Raw genomic sequence first — 22,209 nt, 5'->3', positions numbered from 1 at the left:
AGTTGAGGGTGAGTCTGCAGCACGTGAGCATGATTCTGGGGGGAGGGGGCAGGTCTTCAGGACCTAGGAGGTAAGTCTGCTACTGTTTGCTGATGACACGGTGCTGCTGGTAGATTTGAGTGAGAAACTGCAGAAGTTATGAGAAGTTTGGGAGACTGTGTGAGGGGAGAAAGCAGGGAGTAAACGTAAATAAAAGCAAGGTTATTAGGTTGAATATTAAAGAGAATCAGGTTAGTGAGGGTGTGAGTTCCCATGGAGAAAACCAAGAGGAAGTGAGTGAGATACTTGGGAGTGGACACGGCACTGAATGGATCCGTGGGAGCAGAAGTGAGTCACAGGGTAAATGTGACAGCGAGGTTTATGGGCGTAGATAAGGCCAGCAAAGATGGGCATGTTTGACGGTACAGTAGTCCCGGAGGAGATAGAGAATTAATCATCTTATTTCCAGTTCCCGTTAGTTCTCTGATCTCTAATTCCAGTTAATTCTGTCGTGTCCAATTCCTATCAATTCTCTAGTTCCTTCTCATTCCATCTTCTCCATTTTTCATCAGTTCTAGTTAGTTCTCTCATCGGTAAATCCTGTTAGTTCTCAATCCAACTTCCATCAATTCTCTAGTCTTTTGTTTCTGTCATATCTCTGATCTCAAATTTTCTATAGCTCTCTAATTTCTAACTCCTGTTACTTCTCTTATCACTAACTTCCATTAGTTTTCTAATTTCTAGTTCTCGTTAGTTCTTTTATTTCTATTTATTTACTGTTACTTTTCTCATTTCTAATTACCGTTAGTTCTCATAATTCAAATTCCTCTCACTTCTAGTTCCCGATGGTTCTCTCATCTCTCGTCCTGTTAGAAGACAATGTTCCCATTGGTATAATCCAGATTAGAAAACAGTGTTCCCGTTGGTATAATCCAGATTAGAAACCAGTGTTCCCGTTGGTATAATCCAGATTAGAAACCAGTGTTCCCGTTGGTATAATCCAGATTAGAAACCAGTGTTCCCGTTGGTATAATCCAGATTAGAAACCAGTGTTCCCGTTGGTATAATCCAGATTAGAAAACAGTGTTTCCGTTGGCATAATCCTGTTTCAATCCATCAAGTCATTACTTAAACTGATGTATTTTCTCTCTCTAATCTCTCGTTACATGCCGTGAAAATCGAGACGAGAAATTTGCATATCGTAACTGAAGACTTCGAGAGAAAATCTCATGTTAAGGTTATGTTCTACCTGTTGTGCACATAATATTACCCTCTGTTTAGGCTACTTATACACGGACTATTACCCTCACTACCAGAGCTAACAGGCTTTCGGACGAGGTTAATTACAGCGCGTATATATTTCGCCAAGATAATAATCGTTGCTTGGCGGGAGTGAATTATATTCAGAATTAAAGAAGATAAGCAAATCAGTGTTGCCAACGATCTTCGTGACTCCAAACTCTGATGATTTAAAAGCAAATCGTTTGCAGTGATGTATCCAACTGCGTGAGTCTCTCGTAATGATGATGGCATCGGAACAGCCACGCCATTTAGGAGCTCATTAGGCGCACCAATAACAATTTGTAATTACTGCTAATTATGAGCGTTCCATTTTCCCTTTCCGGCTAGGCCTCTCAATGTCACCCATCACCCGGTGTGAAATATTACGTTAACACACGTTAATATTTAACATTTCTTGGTGGGTTTAGTGATGGAGTTACGATCACTCGAGAGAACTGCTTGATGACTGGCTGGATTAAGATGCTGTTCTGATGGTAAGCTCGAGTCTGCAATGTGCTATGCCGGATTCGAGAGGTTTTGTATGCCGGATTCGAGAGGTTTGTGTGCCGGAATAGAGAGGTTTTGTATGCCGGATTCGCGAGGTTTGTGTGCCGGAATAGAGAGGTTTTGTATGCCGGATTCGAGAGCTTTGTGTGCCGGAATAGAGAGGTTTTGTATGCCGGATTCGAGAGTTTATATGCCGGATTCGAGAGGTTGTTTGCCGGACTCCAGAGGATGTATGCAGGATTCGTGAGGTAGTTATCCTCTATGGGCTTCAAAAATTAGGAATACTCTACTGGAATCAGGGATATCATTCCAGGAACGAAGAAGTTACAAGTTCTAGTGTTGTCTCTATGTTAGGATAACTCCTGACCCTTCACTCATCTCTGAAATAAGTCATAACTTCATTCAAAAGGTCACCAGACGCTTCCTGTATCAGACAAGGGATGAACTGAAAACCAGCTGCGTTGGGTAAGGGTTAAGCCGGATGCCATCTACATCAAAGCTCCAGCTGTTGTGGTACACCAGCAGCGACAGAAGCCAACTGCAGTAGACACAGATGCACTAGATATCATCTTTACCAGACATGTTCTGTCTTAAGGAAAATAAAATCATTTAAACCAGCTATACCAGAATAAACCAGCTGTATACTAGACGCCAGCTGTACCAGCAACCAGCTATATACAAAACACAAACTGCACCAGCAACCAGCTAGATACAAGACACCGGCTACACCAGCGACCAGCTGTATCCAAGACACCAGCTGCACCAGCAACCAGCTGTATACAAGACACCAGCTGCACCAGCAACAAGCTGTGTACAAGACACCAGCTGCACCAGCAGCCAGCTGTATACAAGACACCAGCTGCACCAGCAACCAGCTGTATACAAGACACCAGCTGCACCAGCAACCAGCTATATACAAAGCACCAGCTTGTGAAATACATAATTACTCTTATATTGAAACATTAGATGGAGAGGATTGCTATCATTTGCCTAATCAACAATACAGGTAAGAAAGTTTGAGACTGTAACTAGATCAACTAAGAGGAGGCTGGAGGAAGGAGGGGATTTTGAGAGACTTGCAAATGATGGAGAGAATGTTAGATTACAGTTGAAGGATAAAACAGCTGAGTCCTTAAGAAGGTGGAGAAGCTATTGACCTGATGAAGAATCAGGAGAGAATACCAGAGAAGCAGAAGCAAAAGGTATATCAAATGGATGAGGGGAAAAACAACAACAGAGGAATTAGATAAAAGGAAACAAATTGCAAATTACAAAATTGATGGAAGGAACTGTGAAAAGAAAAAGACTTGAAATAAGAGAAGGTATCTGTTGCTGGTGATGGCCAGAGTGAAGGACATTATCTCTGGCAGACCCCTGAAGTTGATCAGTCACTCGATTTACAGAAAACACGGAGATTAGATACTGCTGAAGGATATAGAGGAAGGAAACAACATAAATAATAATAATTATACTATTATTGATAATAATAATAATAATAATAATGATAATAATAATAATAATAATAATAATAATAATAATAATAATAATTATGATAATAATAATAATGATGATATTAATAATAATAATAATAATAATAGTAATAATAATGATGATGATAATAATAATAATAATAATAATAATAATAATAATAATAATAATAATAATGATAATAATAATAATAATAATAATAATAATAATAATAATAACAATAATAATGATAGTAATAACTCTATGGCTGAGGATTAGAGAGACACAAAAAGTGTTGACTGGTGCTGGGAAAGAGAGATCATGGGACATGATAAGAGACAGAGGGAAGGTCAGAAATTTAATCTAGTTTGAGAAGCTGTAGATAAAACCATTTACACAGTTAGTGATAAAACTATACCAGGAAAATATATTGCATGGATGATGGCAGGTTCAGTGTGGTGCTGAAGAAGCAAGAAAAAATACAAGTAGGAGAAAAAGGAGGGTTTTAGAAAGGATTAGAGATATGGAGATGGATGGATAATTTACGTAGTTCTTTGCTGACAATAAAGATAAAGCAAAACTAGATGCGTTATTGAGGTGGGAGAATGATAGACGGAGGTCGGTGGTGATCTGTGACACTGGACGAGGACGAAAACCGAGAACGGTGACGAAGGAACGAACACAGATCAAAGGCAAGTGCAAATCTTTTGAAATCGATGAAACACAAAGAGAAATACTGTAGAGAAAAGGTATGCTTTAACATCTGTTTAGTCTGGAGATACCTGGCTAGGCTAAGAAACCTGTTGACCATAAAGAATTCAGCAGCGTTTCCATCAAAAAAAAAAAACAGAGAGAGAAAAAGTAGAAAGCTTTCAGAAGGGGAAAAAAATGGTGGACGTCAAAAAGCAGATTGTAAGCAGATCATCCCTACCATTAGCACAGAGACACCAGGTACATTTAGCAGCATTAGCGCTGCACTGAAAGTCCTGCTCCAGTAGCGGGAACAACAGTGGAGGGGGAAAACATAAACAAAAAAAATCTTCCAAATAGACTAAAGTGTGTAAACTAAAGTAAACAAAATCTTCCAAATAGACTAAAGTGTGTAAACTAAAGTAAACAAAATCTTCCAAATAGACTAAAGTGTGTAAACTAAAGTAAACAAAATCTTCCAAATAGACTAAAGTGTGTAAACTAAAGTAAACAAAATCTTCCAAATAGACTAAAGTGTGTAAACTAAAGTAAACAAAATCTTCCAAATACACTAAACTCTGGAGACTAAAGTAAACCGAACCAATTGCTTCAGTTGTGGAGTAAAGCTTTGATTAAGATGAATGTTAACTACATAAAGGAACATACTAAGAATATTGAGATTCATATGGGGGATGAAGACTCGTGGACATACGGATTTTGAGGGCGTAAATGGCGAATTTCAGAGTATCATTATGTCACTAACAACACCAAGAGTTGAAGAAGGTGATGCGCCATCAGTACGAGGTCTTATCATTACGTGTAGAGAGATAAGACATGGAAACAGAACACATCAGGTATGACACAATCTGGTTATCATGTCATGCTTGAAGTTGACCTCGTTGGTTAGTGAGGATATATTGTAGTACTGGCCAGAGAGGAAACCAGACTCAAAAGAAGAGGTAGAGCCGTGGAAACCATAGAGAACTAAACAATATCTCTGGCAACACAAAGTAGTAGGAGTTTGGATGCCGTAGTCAGTATAGAGAACGTTGTTTTGGGAGGTTTCTGCAATATCTATAATCAGGGGGGGGGTCATGATAATGGTATCTTAGGCAGCGAGTTGAGGAAAGGTTAATGAGAGAGAGAGAGAGAGAGAGAGAGAGAGAGAGAGAGAGAGAGAGAGAGAGAGAGAGAGAGAGAGAGAGAGAGAGATACGTATGGGTCTCATAAAAAGTTGTCAAAAAAAATTGAAATAACATAGAGATATATTCTGGATCAGATAAAGGCGGCATAACAGTCAGCCAGAGTTTGAAAGGGATGAGAGAGAGCAGGGAATTCGTACAGCAAGATAAAGATGGAGGAACTGAGGAACTTTGAAAATGCTAGTGTGGATAAATGCTAGTGAAAACCTTAAAGTTATTCCCTGGAGCTATCAGGAGTAAACTGCCAGTTAAGGACCACCTAAACTGGCTGAAAGAAGAGTAGTTAAAGATGACGATACAATATAATGATAGGATCTACATAAGTTCATCAGTGTGCATATTCAGTGAATACAGTGGAGAACTACTCAATCATATCAGAAATGAAGTGGGATGTGATAGACAACTTGAAATACATACGAATTGTGTTAGGAAAGATATTATACGGGTTACTGACGGGCAACTGTCTATGGAAGGCGTATGAAAATGACGAAGTGTCTCCGTGTGTGCTTTTAGGAGTGTCCAAAAACACTTGACAGGCCTTTAGAAACATTGAAAAAAAAATCGCCGTTAGAGAATATAATGATAAGGTGGAAAGCATTAAGCACAGGTCGTGCCAAACTTTAAGAAAGGAGATAGGAAACTTGCAATGGGCCGCACACCAGTATCTCTGATGTGTAAGGTGTGTAAAACGCTGGAAACGAATAGAAATGAAATGGATGATAATCAACAAAGGATGAAAACTACGAGAGTCAGTTCTGTCTTAGATGAAAATGATGGTTGGCTGGCTGGCTTGCTGACCGGCTGGGTTGTATGTTCCTGGACTGACATGATGAATATGATCCCGTCCCACACGACGGGCCAGTAAACAATACTAAATTTTCAGGCAGATACAAAGGGAAGATTTCCACAGTGGACGGAACATTACCTCAGTGGAAGGCAGCAGAGGGCGCAAGTTAGAGGAGCCTTATCTCAGTGGGTTGGGGGGTTTACCAGTGACATGCAGCAGAACTCAATCTTTACCGCCTTTTTCAACCTCAGTATATGTAAACCATTTCTCAAAGGAACAGGGTTCATACTCGAGTATGTTTACAGATGATGCTTAGGTCAGGAAAGAAATTAACGAATCATCGGGACTGCATCAACTTACAAAGGGACTTAATCAAACTCCAGAGTTAAGTTTGATACATGACTGATGATGTTTGATCCGAACAAATACACTATGGAAATTGAGCACAGTGCAAGAAGGTATCGATATGGCTATAATCTAACAGGTAACTAGCGACAGGTATCTGTACGTAAGAAAGGGGCTTGGAGGTCAACACTGTATCAAACACAAATTTGACACCAGAAAACCGTCGGGAGAAGTGGTAAGCAGGCAAACTGGTTACTAATTAATATTTGAATCACACTAGAGGTACATGGATGAAGAAAATGGTTTGTAAACTATTTTCTTTTTATGTCAAGTGAGACGACACGGTCAACTGAATGCTCTAATCAAAGCCATATTATTGACTCTCTCTCTCTCTCTCTCTCTCTCTCTCTCTCTCTCTCTCTCTCTCTCTCTCTCTCTACCAGCTGGGTTGACTATAGACCGGCTGCTGCAGCCAGGACTCAAACCTAAACTAAACACTTCAGTTAGAACATGTCTCTCAAGCCCTCACGTTTGATTATTCCACGAAAAAAAAAAAAAAATGAAAATAATAAATCAATAACAAAGGTTCAGAGAAAGACAACAAAGATATCACGGGAAATGACAGGGATATATTACATGAAGAGGTTTTAAAAAACTATGGCCCACCCGGGAATAATAAAAAACGGATTGGATTAAAACGTTTCCCGTTTCCAAATCCATTCCACGACGTCATCATGGACCAGTTCATTGATACATGACGAGGACGAGCAACCAGTGACCACACGAAGAAGTTAAGCACGAAACTTGCTAGATAAGATGTTTTAAGAAATACTACTTCAGTATCAGTGTTCTGGCCACGTGAAATAAGCCAAGTGATAAAAATGTAAATGCTGACAGCATACCTAAGTTTAAAAAGCTGTTTGATGGCGGAGGAAGCTCAGGAAATACGTGGAGGCCATGATGATAGAAACTCTCTCCCCTGTACTGTATAAATAGGTGATTACGAACACGTAATTACAGCTCGAAGAAAATATAGCTGTACTAATCACTAGCTGTACAGAAAGTAGCCAGTTTTACCCATAGTACATCATCTGTACTGAACACCAAGTGGCTCCTCCTGGTGGGAGGCAGGAGGGAGGACGTGTGCAATGTGGAGCAGCCAGGTGGCTCCTCCCGGTGGGAGGCAGGAGGGAGGACGTGTGCAATGTGGAGCGGCCAGGTGGCTCCTCCTGGTGGGAGGCAGGAGGGAGGACGTGGGCAATGTGGAGCAGCCAGGTGGCTCCTCCTGGTGGGAGGCAGGAAGGAGGACGTGGGCAATGTGGAGGAGCCAGGTGGCTCCTCCTGGTGGGAGGCAGGAGGGAGGACGTGCACAATGTGGAGCGGCCGGAATATGTCTTTGACGCGATCAGACGGTGTCGGACGGACTCGGGGGCGCTGCCCTCTCACGCACGCCAGAGAGGAGGAGGTGGTGTCCCTCTCCTCCTCCACTCGGAGTGCATGGCACGGGCGTCTATCCCCCCTGGCAAGAGCACCTCAGTAGCCCTTGAGATGGTGATGGGTCCTTCTCAAAGTGTGAGGTGGGTTGGAGGATGAGGGTGTCTTCCTCCGACACAAAGGACATGAAGGAACTCCGGGTACCTTGCAGCACATTCAGAAGTTCTCAGGAATATTATCGTTCCCAGGGGTTAGTATTTACCGTAGTAATACGTGACGATGAACTATCGAACTGTCCACCTATCTATAGACAATCTCGTGTTATACAAATACATTATATATATATATATATATATATATATATATATATATATATATATATATATATATATATTTTTTTTTTTTTTTTTTATACTTTGTCGCTGTCTCCCGCGTTTGCGAGGTAGCGCAAGGAAACAGACGAAAGAAATGGCCCAACCCCCCCCATACACATGTACATACACACGTCCACACACGCAAATATACATACCTACACAGCTTTCCTTGGTTTACCCCGGACGCTTCACATGCCTTGATTCAATCCACTGACAGCACGTCAACCCCTGTATACCACATCGCTCCAATTCACTCTATTCCTTGCCCTCCTTACACCCTCCTGCATGTTCAGGCCCCGAACACACAAAATCCTTTTCACTCCATCTTTCCACCTCCAATTTGGTCTCCCTCTTCTCCTCGTTCCCTCCACCTCCGACACATATATCCTCTTGGTCAATCTTTCCTCACTCATTCTCTCCATGTGCCCAAACCATTTCAAAACACCCTCTTCTGCTCTCTCAACCACGCTCTTTTTATTTCCACACATCTCTCTTACCCTTACGTTACTTACTCGATCAAACCACCTCACACCACACATTGTCCTCAAACATCTCATTTCCAGCACATCCATCCTCCTGCGCACAACTCTATCCATAGCCCACGCCTCGCAACCATACAACATTGTTGGAACTACTATTCCTTCAAACATACCCATTTTTGCTTTCCGGGATAATGTTCTCGACTTCCACACATTTTTCAAGGCTCCCAAAATTTTCGCCCCCTCCCCCACCCTATGATCCACTTCCGCTTCCATGGTTCCATCCGCTGACAGATCCACTCCCAGATATCTAAAACACTTCACTTCCTCCAGTTTTTCTCCATTCAAACTCACCTCCCAATTGACTTGACCCTCAACCCTACTGTACCTAATAACCTTGCTCTTATTCACATTTACTCTTAACTTTCTTCTTCCACACACTTTACCAAACTCCGTCACCAGCTTCTGCAGTTTCTCACATGAATCCGCCACCAGCGCTGTATCATCAGCGAACAACAACTGACTCACTTCCCAAGCTCTCTCATCCCCATATATATATGTGTGTGTGTGTGTGTGTGTGTGTGTGTGTGTGTGTGTGTGTGTGTGTGTGTGTGTGTGTGCGCGTGTGTGTGGATGGGTTGGGCCATTCTTTCGTCTGTTTCCTTGCGCTACTTCGCTGGCGCGGGAGACGGCGACAAGGTGAAGTAGAAGTAAGTATTATATATACATATATATATATATATATATATATATATATATATATATATATATATATATATATATATATATATATAATTTCGCAGAGACTTCATACTTGCCCCTCTTTCCAAGACTCTTGCATTTACCTCCCTAACAACCCCATCCATAAACAAATTAAACAACCATGGAGACATCATATATATATATATTCTTTCTTTCTTTTAAACTATTCGCCATTTCCCGCGTTAGCGAGGTAGCGTTAAGAACAGAGGACTGGGCCTTTTTTGGAATATCCTCACCTGGCCCCGTCTGTTCTTTCTTTTGGAAAATTGAAAAAAAAAAAAAAAAACGAGAGGGGAGGATTTCCAGCACCCCGCTCCCTCCCCTTTTAGTCGCCTTCTACGACACGCAGGGAATACGTGGGAAGTATTCTTAATCCCCTATCCCCAGCGATAATATATATATATATATATATATATATATATATATATATATATATATATATATATATATATATATACACGATGCTATAACCGATAATCTATATACATAAGAAAAATATTGTACAGAACTATTAGAATATTCAATCTACACTTCACATATGACACACTGGTCTTCAGTGACATCGACGTAAATAAATCTACCTCGTGCTAGACCATGATACGACAGGAGGAAGTATAACCCGCTCTGTAGATGTGGACGTGAGGAAATGCGATGCAGGAAAGCATCATAAACACCAAGACTGAGCTAAACTTGCGCTTACGACGCGACAAACTGAAGACAATTTAGCGAGCTGATGGCAAAAAACTGACTGGAATGGTAAAGAAAACGACGAAAACACCAACACAACAACATTCCTTGGGAGGATAAATGAAATGGCCGAGCGTCCGATGACAGTCACAAGAGCAGGTGCTCCAAAAGGAGGTAACACCAAGAACACACAGAGAACAGTGGGTGAACAGAAGGGAACAGAAAAATGAATAGAAAAATAACGATAATCGCTGAAAGGATGAAGGAACCTGAAGCTGAATGATAATTACTGGAATTATACAGGGGAGGACAGAGCTCCTAGTTAGATACAGAACAGAGCTCCTAGTTAGATACAGAACAGAGCTCCTAGTTAGAGAACAGAGCTCCTAGTCAGTTAGACAACACAGCTCCTAGTTAGTTAGTGAACAGAGCTCCCTGTTAGTTAGAGAACAGATCTCCTAATTAGTTAGAGAAGAGAGCTCCTTGTCAGATAGACAACAGAGCTCCTAGTTAGTTAGAGAACAGAGCTTATAGTTAGAAAAAAACTATATATATATGTTTGAGAAATGATGATTATTTATTGAATATATTATTCAAATGACTGAACAGATAAATGAAAGAATAATTAATGTTCATCCTACCCTCAGGGCTGGTCAATAAGCGGACACCTAGCTTAAGCTATAGTGAATGTGTTACACTTAGTAAAACATCGTGGCCTCGATAAATCTAGTAAAGTTTAATGCCTCCAAGACCCAGTTTCTACCCACCTCTTTATCGAAAACTCATGACATCTCTCGTCTCTTTATTGACGGTTCTGTAATTCCACCTCTTGACTCCATGAACATACTTGGCATTACTGTAACATCCACTCTTTCTTGGAAACCCCACGTTACAGGAATAGCTGAGTCTTCCTCTAAGAAACTAGGTGTCCAGTTTGAGATGTCGAAACTTCTCTTATTCTGAACAGTTGCTCCGTTTATACAAAGGACTGATTCGTCCTTGTATGGAGCACTGCTCTCACATCTAGGGTGGTTCCAGCTTTGTATCCTTGAGTCGAAGGCTGTCCGACTTATAAACTATTCCAAACTAACTTCAACACTTGACCCTATTGCCCGACACCGCAATGTTGGTTCACTCTCCCTCTATTAGAGGTATTACTTTGGTTTTTGCTCTCGAGAGCTGGCTGCCTGTGTACCCCACTAGCTAGACCAAGCAATACTTGGCAAGCTGCTTCGTCACATGATTATTGTGTGACCGTCGGCAACTCAAGGGTGGGCCGTTTTGATACCTGTTGTTTCCCTACACGTCTAAGCTTTAGAACTCTCTACCTTCTCATGTCTTTCCCAATAACTATGGCATGGCACAGTTCAAAAGACAGGTTTTTCACTTCCTCCAAAATTCGTAAACACTTTCCCATGTTTTTTTTTTCACTTTACAATTCTCTCTATATTCAATTAAGGCCTGGCCTTAATGTGGACTAATGTCTGTAACTGGAGCCTTCAACATAAAAAAATGAATATGTGTATAAAACCGGTTAAGAGACGGGGCAATACGAGTGTAAAACTCTCTCCCCGTAACACATACTAATCATATACACCAAACACTTAACCTCCACACCATCCAAATCTGCCTCATCTTCTGCTCGATCAACGTCTTGTTTCGCTCGATCTTTCGATCTACGTTTCATTTCATTTCAGGTACTTTCAATTTGTATCTGAGAGGATAGAGTTCCTGGCAGGATAGACGTAACCTAGTAAAGCTTAACGTTTTCAAAACACATTTTCTTCCTGTTATTTGCTCTCAAACTCCTCGTGACTTCCTATTCTCCTTTAATGGTTCTGGAGCTATTTACTCAAGGCAATAAACATGGCATCACGCGTAACGTGCAATCAGTCTCAGCTATCCTGCAAGATGGATATCACACAAGCTTCCATGTTGTTGTGGCCAGCGGTGTTGACCATGATCCACGCTCGAGCCCGACACTGTTCAAACCTTGGACTGGGCAATCGGCTCACGGACAACTCAGCTGTTCATCCTCCTCACAGAATCCTCTTACCTTGTCCAGGTTTGGTGTGCCGGTCTTGCATCTGGTGAAGTATAGCTCTCCACATACTTGCCTGATAAGGTCAAATCTAGTCAGATTTATCAAGTCTATCATTCTGACCTCAAAGCTCGACCTAGTTTCCCTACACTGTACAGTTCGTTCTCTTTCCTTCTTATACAGATATTACTTCGGCTGCTGCTTCCGGGAGCTGGGTACGTGTGTGCCCCACTCTCGCAGCCAGCCCAGGTAATACTCATCAAGCAATGGCGTCACATGAGTAGTATATGGCCGTGGTAGAGTCTGCCTTCTTTTTTTCCCCCTCTCTACTCTTGACCATCTTTTGTCTCTCCTAACAGCTACGGATTACAACTTGAAAACAACGATTTTCATCATCCAAACGTCAGTCCGTGGCGAAAACCTTTCTATAACGAAGAAGAAAAAAAAGAAGAAGAAGAGGGAGAAAAGAAAGAAAGAAAGAAAAAAGAAAGAAAGAAGAAGAAGAAGAAGAAGAAGAAGAAGAAGAAGAATATATATATGTCTGTCTCATGTGTTCATTCATTCTTCACTGTTATGACCTCCTTCATGAACACATGAGACAGACAACAGATATATATATATATATATATATATATATATATATATATATATATATATATATATATATATATATATATATATTTGTCCCTAGGGATAGGGGAGACAGAATACTTCCCACGTATTCCCTGCGTGTCGTAAAAGGCGTCTAAAAGGGGAGGGAGCGGAGGGCAGGAAATCCTCCCCTCCCGGTTTTTCATTTTCCAAAAGAAGGAAAAGAGAAAGGGGCCAAGTGAGGATATTCCCTCTAGGGCTCAGTCCTCTGTTCTTAACGCTACCTTGCTAATGCGGGGAAATGGCGAATATGTATGAATATGAATATATATATATATATATATATATATATATATATATATATATATATATATATATATATATATATATATATATATATATTCTTTTAAATTTTCCAAAAGAAGGAACAGAGAAGGGGGCCATATGAGGATATTCCCTCAAAGGCCCAGTCCTCTGTTCTTAACGCTACCTCGCTAATGCGGGAAATGGCGAATAGTATGAAAAAAACAAATATATATATATATATATATATATATATATATATATATATATATATATATATATATATATATATATATATATGAAACAAGGAATAATCAAGCCAAATACCTAAGCAACGCTATAGTCCAAGCGAAGTTAAAAATAAGATAACTTCAAAACACACGAGAAAAGTTGTAGCAACCCAGACATGACCCTCTACTACATTTTCTTCGCTTATCGAGCACCTGGCAATTATAATTAAATTGTAGGTAATGATGTATCTCGTTTCAGGAGTCTTCCGTAATGATCATTATATTGTTTCGCCAGCACCAATTAGGGGATCATTAGATGCAATAATAACAATTTGTGGCAACAGTCGTTAGTGATTCATTAGTTGCGTCATGTGTGGTTTACCAGGTTCGATTCCACTCGTCCTCTCAAGATTATAAGAAAAACTTTTCATTGGCAAAATTTCTTTTTTAATTTCTCACAGTGCAGCTACAAAATTCTGGTTTGTTTGTTGTTTTATGGAAAAAAAAAATTACTTTGTTGTATAGAATGAAAGATTGGGTTTTCTACAGGAGAAAAGAAGGCAATTATAAATTACAGGTTATGACGATAATCACTGATATACGAATTATCATTGAACTGAACCTGTTGATTATATATCTGCGGATGTACTTATTATGATTGACAGAGACAATTAATTCATTCTTTTGCAAATATGTTTGTGCCTTTTTATTCATCGTTTATCTCTTTTGAAGAACGTAGATGATATAGGGAGGAAGTCTAACACTTCAAATATATATATATATATATATATATATATATATATATATATATATATATATATATATATATATATATATATATGCCTGCTACTGGATGTAGTACACCCTTACACGGAAAGAGCCTCTGAACAGGTGTCTTAGGTAACAACAGGAGTCTTTTATACATAGAGGTACTAGGATGACTATAGATGAAGGAATGAACAATAAATATTCATAAATGAATATATAGATATTTTTCAGGGGGAATTATAAGAATGTTTTGGGAGGAGGTGAACAAGAGAATAAATGAATGGGAGAGTTAGTGAAGGTAGAAGATGGAGAAGTGGCAACAGGTAAAGAAGAGGTGAGAAGGAGATGGAGTAAGCATTTTCAAGGACTTTTGAATGTTGATGATGATAGGGTGACAGATGAGGGCAAGTGGTTTAGTGAAAGGAGATGTGATGAAAGCCTTGCATAGGATGAAATGTGGCAAAGAGGCTGGATTGGATGAGATTACAGTTGAATTTCTTAAGCAAGGAGGGTGACTGTGCTGTGGACTGGCTATTCAGGATTTTCAGTGTACAATACTAGAGGATTGGTGGGCTGCGTGTACAATACTATTCTATAAAAAGCGAGGGAGACAAAGGTGAATGTTCAAATTACACAGGTATAAGTTTGCTGGGTGTGCCTGGTGAGTGGAACGGGAGAGCTGTGAGTGAGAGGCTGTTAGCATGCACAGAACACCAGGCTGGAAAAGAGCTATGTGCTTTCGAGAGCTTTAGGGAAAATATTGAACGGGTGTTTACTTTGAAAAATTTGCGTAAAAAATACTTATAGATATACAAGAATTTGTATGTAGCATTTATGGTATTGGAGAAAGCGTATGATGGCGTTCATAGTGATGCATTGTAAGAGGTGTTACGTATATATGGTGTGAGAGGAAAGCTACTAGAAGTAGTGAGGAGTTTTTATCAAGGGAGAAAGGTGTATGTGCGAGTAAGAAGAGAGGTGGTTGAGTGGTTTCAAGTGATGGACGGTCTGTGGCAGGGGTGCTCTGGTATCGCCATGGCTGTTTTATCAGTTTTCAGATGGGGCAGCGAGGGAGGAGAATGCAAGGTACTGGGAAAGAAGAGTGGTTCTGCAGTTAGCATGGGTGGGAGGGCCTAGGAAGTGAGTTGACCATTATTGTTTGCTAATGCCAGGGCACAGGTTGCAGATTCAAGAGAGAAACTGTAGAAGCTAGTTTCTCATGTGTGAAAGGAGAGAGCTGAGAGTAAACATGAATAAAAGCAAGATCATAAGGTTCAGCACTGGAGAGAAACAGGTCAGCTGGGGGTGTGAGTTTGAATGGAGAGGACTTGGAGGCAGTGTGGTGTGTTAGATACCTCGGAGTGGACATGGTTGAAGTGAGGTCCCTAGCGCATTCAGGAACTTGTGGAAATAGAAGTAGCAGCCTGCGAGGGCAAAGATGGGTAGGTTTGATGGTTTAGCGGTTCCACTATATGGATGTAAGGCGTGAGTCCTAGATAATAACGTACGGAGCAAAGCACTTGGGAAGAAGGGGGCAGTTCTGCAGCCTGTAGGAGCGGGAGGTCCTGGAAGGCGCGTCAGTTATTGTTGTCTTGGAAATCAGATACCTGAGGACAGCATGTGGCGTGAGGAGGGTCCATCGAATAAGATATGATAGGGTAAGAGAGACAGAGAAGTGTGGTAGCAACAGGAGTATGTGTGAGAGAGGTGGAGAGAACGTGTGCTGAAATGATTTGGACGTATGGACCAAATACAAAATTAATGTAGAGAGGATGAATTAAGACGACATTCATGCGGGAAGTTGAGAGGAAACAAGAAAAAGGGGAAACGAAGGTGGATGGATGGAGTGCAAGATACTTCGCTATGTCAGGGATCTGATCATAAGGGGAGGGTGCATGGAATGAAACGAAGTGGAGTTCACCTTTTGCCATTCTACATTTAATCTCTCAATGTATCTCTTCACGCAAGCCTCTTTTCCAAGCTCACTCACTTTCACCACCATGTTTCCACCTATTTAAGCCTTCACCCTCGCCTACATCAAGCAGCGAACGAACATCCCACCAGCTGCTACTCTCAGCACATTCACATCCAAATGTCTCTCTTTTGCATATATATATATATATATATATATATATATATATATATATATATATATATATATATATATTAGAAAGTATCACAATTTTGTGCGTGATCAAGTATATTCCTATGAGTCCACGGGGAGAATGAAACACGATAAGTTCCCAAGTGCACTTTCGTGTAATAATCACATCATCAGGGGAGACACAAGAGAGAAATATGACAGTCAGTTGATATACAACGAAGAGACGTAGCTTGGACGCCATTTGGTTGAAATGGCGCTGTATATCAAATGACTGTTATATTTCTCTCGTGTCTCCCCTGATGATGTGATTATTACATGAAAGTGCACTTGGGAACTTATCGTGTTTCATTTTCCCCGTGGACTCATAGGAATATATATATATATATATATATATATATATATATATATATATATATATATATATATATATATATATATATATATATATATATATATTTCTCTTTTTTTCATACTATTCACCATTTCCCGCGTTAGGAAGGTAGCGTTAAGAACAGAGGACTGAACCTTTGAGGGAATCCTCACTTGGCCCCGTTCTCTGTACCTTCTTTTGGGAGATTAAAAATGAGAAGGGAGGATTTCCAGCCCCTCGCTCCCTCCCTTTTAGTTGCGTCTACAACACGCAGGGAATACGTGGGAAGTATTCTTTCCCCCCCCCTATCCCCAGGGATAATATATATATATATATATATATATATATATATATATATATATATATATATATATATATATATATATATATGTTATTATCATCATTTCTAATATTATACTTTGTCGCTGTCTACCGCATTAGCGAGGTAGCGCTAGGAAACAGACGAAAGAATGGCCCAACCCACCCAATACAGATGTATATACATAAACGCCCACCCACGCACATATACATACCTATACATTTTAACGTATACATACCTATACATAAAGAGATACATACATATATACACCTGTACATATTCACACATGCTACTTTCATCTATTCCCGCCACCAACCCGCCACACATGAAACGGCACCCCCCTCCCCATCCCGCGTGCGCGCCAGGTAGCTCTAGGAAAAGACAACAAAGGCTACATTCGTTCACACTCAGTCTCTAGCTCCCTTTCCACATCCAGGCCTCACAGACCTTTCCATGGTTTACCCCAGACGCTTCACATGCCCTGGTTCAATCCACTGACATCACGTCGACCCCGGTATACCACAACGTTCCAATTCACTCTGTTCCTTGCACGCCTTTCACCCTTCTGTATGTTCAGGCCCCGATCGCTCAAAATATTTTTCACTCCATCATTCCACCTCCAATTTGGTCTCCCACTTCACCTCGTTCCCTCCACCTCTGACACATATATCCTCTTTGTCAATCTTTTCTCACTCATTCTCACCATGTGACCAAACCATTTTAATACACCCTCCTCTGCTCTCTCAACCACACTCTTTTTATTACCACACATCTCTCTTACCCTTTCATTACTTAATCAAACCACCTCACACCAAATATTGTCCTCAAACATTTCATTTCCAACACATCCACCTTCCTCCGCACAACCCTATCTATAGCCCATGCCTCACAACCATATAACATTGTTGGAACCACTATTCCTTCAAATATATCCATTTTTGCTCTCCGAGATAACGTTCTCGCCTTCCACACATTCTTCATCGCTCTCAGAATCTTCGCCCCCTCCCCCACACTGCGACTCACTTCCGCTTCCATGGTTCCATCCGCTGCCAAATCCACTCCCAGATATCTAAAACACTTCACCTCCTCCAGTTTTTCTCCATTCAAACTCATCTCCCAATTGACTTGTCCCTCAACCCTACAGTACCTAATAACCTTGCTCTTATTCACATTTACTCTCAGCTTTCTTCTTTCACACACTTTACCAAACTCAGTCACCAGCTTCTGCAGTTTCTCACCCGAATCAGCCACCAACGCTGTATCATCAGCGAACAACAACTGACTCACTTCCCAAGCCCTCTCATCTAAAACAGACTGCATACTTGCCCCTCTCTCCAAAATTCTTGCATTCACCTCTTTAACACGTCCATCCATAAGCAAATTAAACAACCATGGAGACATCACGCACCCCTGCCGCAAACCGACATTCACTGAGAACCAATCACTTTCCTCTCTTCCTACTCGTACATATCCATATCGTACATCCACGATAAAAACTTTTCACTGCTTCTAGCAACTTACCTTCCACATCATATACTAAAATACCTTCCACAGAGTATCTCTGTCAACTTTATCATATGCCTTCTCCAGATCCATAAATGCTACATACAAATCCATCTGTTTTTCTAAGTATTTCTCACATACATTTTTCAAAGCAAACACCTGATCCACACATCCTCTACCACTTCTGAAACCACACTGCTCTTCCCCAATCTGATGCTCTGTACATGCCTTCACCCTCTCAATCAATACCCTCCCATATAATTTCCCAGGAATACTCAACAAACTTATACTTCTGTAATTTGAGCACTCACTTTTATCCCCTTTCCTTTGTACAATGGCAATATGTATACATTCCGCCAATCCTCAAGCACTTCACCATGAGTCATACATACATTGAATATCCTCAAACAACCAGTCAATAACACAGTCACCCCCTTTTTTTTTTTAATAAATTCCACAACAATACCATCCAAACCCTCCGCCTTGCCAGCTTTCATCTTCCGCAAAGCTTTCAATATCTCTTCTCTGTTTACCAAATCATTCTCCCTGACTCTCTCACTTCGCACACCACCTCGACCAAAACACCCTTTATCTGCCACTCTATCATCAAACACATTCAACAAGCCTTCAAAATATTCACTCCATCTCCCTCTCACTTCACCACTACTTGTTATTACCTCGCCATTTTTCCCCTTCACCGATGTTCCCATTTGTTCTCTTGTCTTACGCACTTTATTTACCTCCTTCTAAAACATCATTTTATTCTCCCTAAAATCTAATGATACTCTCTCATCCCAACTTTCATTTGTCCTCTTCTTCACCTCTTGCACCTTTCTCCTGACCTCCTTCCTCTTTCTTTTATACATCTCCCAGTCATTTACACTATTTCCCTGCAAAATTTGTCCAAATGCCTCTCTCTTCTCTTTCGATTTTTGCAGGGAAACAGTGTAATATATATATATATATATATATATATATATATATATATATATATATATATGTATTCCCTGGGGATAGGGGAGAAAGAATACTTCCCACGTATTCCCTGCGTGTCGTAGAAGGCGACTAAAAGGGAAGGGAGCGGGGGGCTGGAAATCCTCCCCTCTCGTTTTTTTTTTTTTTTTTTTTTCTTTTCCAAAAGAGGGAACAGAGAAGAGGTCCAGGTGAGGATATTCCCTCAAAGGCCCAGTCCTCTGTTCTTAACGCTACCTCGCTATCGCGGGAAATAGCGAATAGTATGAAAAAAAAAAAAATATTTATATGTATATATATATATATATATATATATATATATATATATATATATATATATATATATATATATATATATATATATTCCTATGCTTATGTTAAACTAAAGCAACATAAGTATATTATAAGGACGGGACAAGAATCAAATGCCTTGTTAAATCACGTTAAATACTATGATCTGTATATACATACACGTCCACACACAGCACATATACATATTTATACATCTCAACGTATACATATATATACACACACAGACATATACATATATACACATGTACATAATTCATAATGTCTGCCCTTGTTAAATCCCGTCGCCACCCCGCCACATATGAAATGACAACCCCCTCCCCCAGCATGTGCGCGAGGTAGCGCTAAGAAAAGAACAAAGGCCACATTCATTCACACTCAGTCTCTAGCTGTCATGCATAATGCACCGAAAACACAGCTCCCTTTCCACATCCAGGCCCCACACAACATTCCATGGTTTACCCCAGACGCTCCACATGCCCTGGTTCAATCCATTGACAGCACGCCGACCCGGTATACCACATCGTTCCAATTCACTCTATTCCTTGCACGCCTTTCACCCTCCTGCATTTTCAAGCCCCGATCATTCAAAATCTTTTTCACTCCATCTTTCCACCTCCAATTTGGTCTCCCAGTTCTCCTCGTTCCCTCCACCTCTGACACATATATTCTCTTTGTCAATCTTTCCTCACTCATTCTCTCCATGCGACCAAACCATTTCAAAACATCCTCTTCTGCTCTCTCAATCACACTCTTTTTATTACCACACATCTCTCTCACGCTTTCGTTACTTACTCGATCAAATCACCTCACACCACATATTGTCCTCAAACATCTCATTTCAAGCACATCCACCCTCCTCCGCACAACTCTATCTATAGCCCACGCCTCGCAACCATATACCATTGCTGGAACCACTATTCATTCAAACATACCCATTTTTGCTTTTCATGATAACGTTCTCGACTTCCACACATTTTTCAACGCCCCCAGAACTTTTGCCCCCTCCCCCACCCTATGATTCACTTCCGCTTTCATGGTTCCATCCGCTGCCAAATCCACTCCCAAATATCTAAAACACTTCACTTCCTCCAGTTTTTCTCCATTCAAACTTACCTCCTAATTGACTTGTCCGTCTACCCTACTGTACCTAATAACCTTGCTCTTATTCACATTTACTCTCAGCTTTCTTCTTTCACACACTTTACCAAAGCCAGTTACCAGCTTCTGCAGTTTCTCACCCGAATCAGCCACCAGCGTTGTATCATCAGCGAACAACAACTGACTCAATTCCCAAGCCTTCTCACCCACAACAGACTGCATACTTGCCTCTCTCTCTCTCTCTCCAAGAATCTTGCATTCATCTACCTAAGAACCCCATCCATAAACAAATTAAACAACCATGGAGACATCAAGCACCCTGTCGCAAACCAACATTCACTGAGAACCAATCACTTTCCTCTTTTCCTACACGTACACATGCCTTACATCCTCGATAACAACTTTTCACTGCTTCTAGCAACTTACCTCCCACACCATATATTCTTAATACCTTCCACAGAGCATCTCTATCAACTCTATCATATGCCTTCACCAGATCCATAAATGTTACATACAAATCCAATTGCATTTCTAAGTACTTCTCACATGCATATTTCAAAGCAAACACCTGATCCACACATCCTCTACCACACTGCTCTTCCCCAATCTGATGCTCTGTGCATGCCTTTACCCTCTTCCATATAATTTCCCAGGAATACTAAACAAACTTATACCTCTGCAGTTTGAGCACTCACTCTTATCCCCTTTGCCTTTGTACAGTGGCATTATGCATCCCCTTTGCCTTTGTACAATGTCACTATGCAAGCATTCCGCCAGTCCTCAGGCACCTCACCTCATGAATCATACATACACTAAATAACCTTACCAACCGGTCAACAATACAGTCACCCCCTTCTTTAATAAAGTCCACTGCAATACCATCCAAACCCGCTGCCTTGCCGGCTTTCATCTTCCGCAAAGCTTTTACTACCTCTTCTCTGTTTACCAAATCATTCTCCCTAACCCTATCATTTTGCAAACCACCTCGACCAAAACACTCTATATCTGTCACTATATCATCAAACACATTCAACAAACCTTCAAAATACTCACTCCATCTCCTTCTCACATCATCACTACTTGTTATCACCTCCCTATTAGCCCCCTTTACTGATGTTCCCATTTGTTCCCTTGTCTTACGCACTTTATTTACCTCCTTCCAAAACATCTTTTTATTCTCCCTAAAATTTACTGATAGTCTCTCACCCCAACTCTCATTTGCCCTCTTTTTCGCCTCTTGCACCTTTCTCTTGACCTTCCGTCTCTTTCTTTTATACATCTCCCGGTCATTTGCATTATTTCCCTGCAAAAATCGTCCAAATGCCTCTCTCTTCGCTTTCACTAATAATCTTACTTCTTCATCCCACCACTCACTACTCTTTCTAATCTGCCTACCTCCCACGTTTCTCATGCCACAAGCATCTTTTGCGTAAGCCATTACTGCTTCCCTAAATACATTCCATTCCTCCCCCACTCCCCTTACCTCCTTTGTTCTCACCTTTTTCCATTCTGTATTCAGTCTCTCCTGGTACTTCCTCACACAAGTCTCCTACCCAAGCTCACTTACTCTCACCACTCTCTTCACCCCAACATTCTCTCTTCTT

Source organism: Panulirus ornatus, chromosome 58 (genome assembly GCF_036320965.1).
Source record: "Panulirus ornatus isolate Po-2019 chromosome 58, ASM3632096v1, whole genome shotgun sequence".
In the NCBI taxonomy this organism is placed as follows: Eukaryota; Metazoa; Arthropoda; class Malacostraca; order Decapoda; family Palinuridae; genus Panulirus; species Panulirus ornatus.
The sequence above is the reverse complement of the archived record's forward strand: the minus strand, read 5'-3'. Positions refer to the sequence as shown.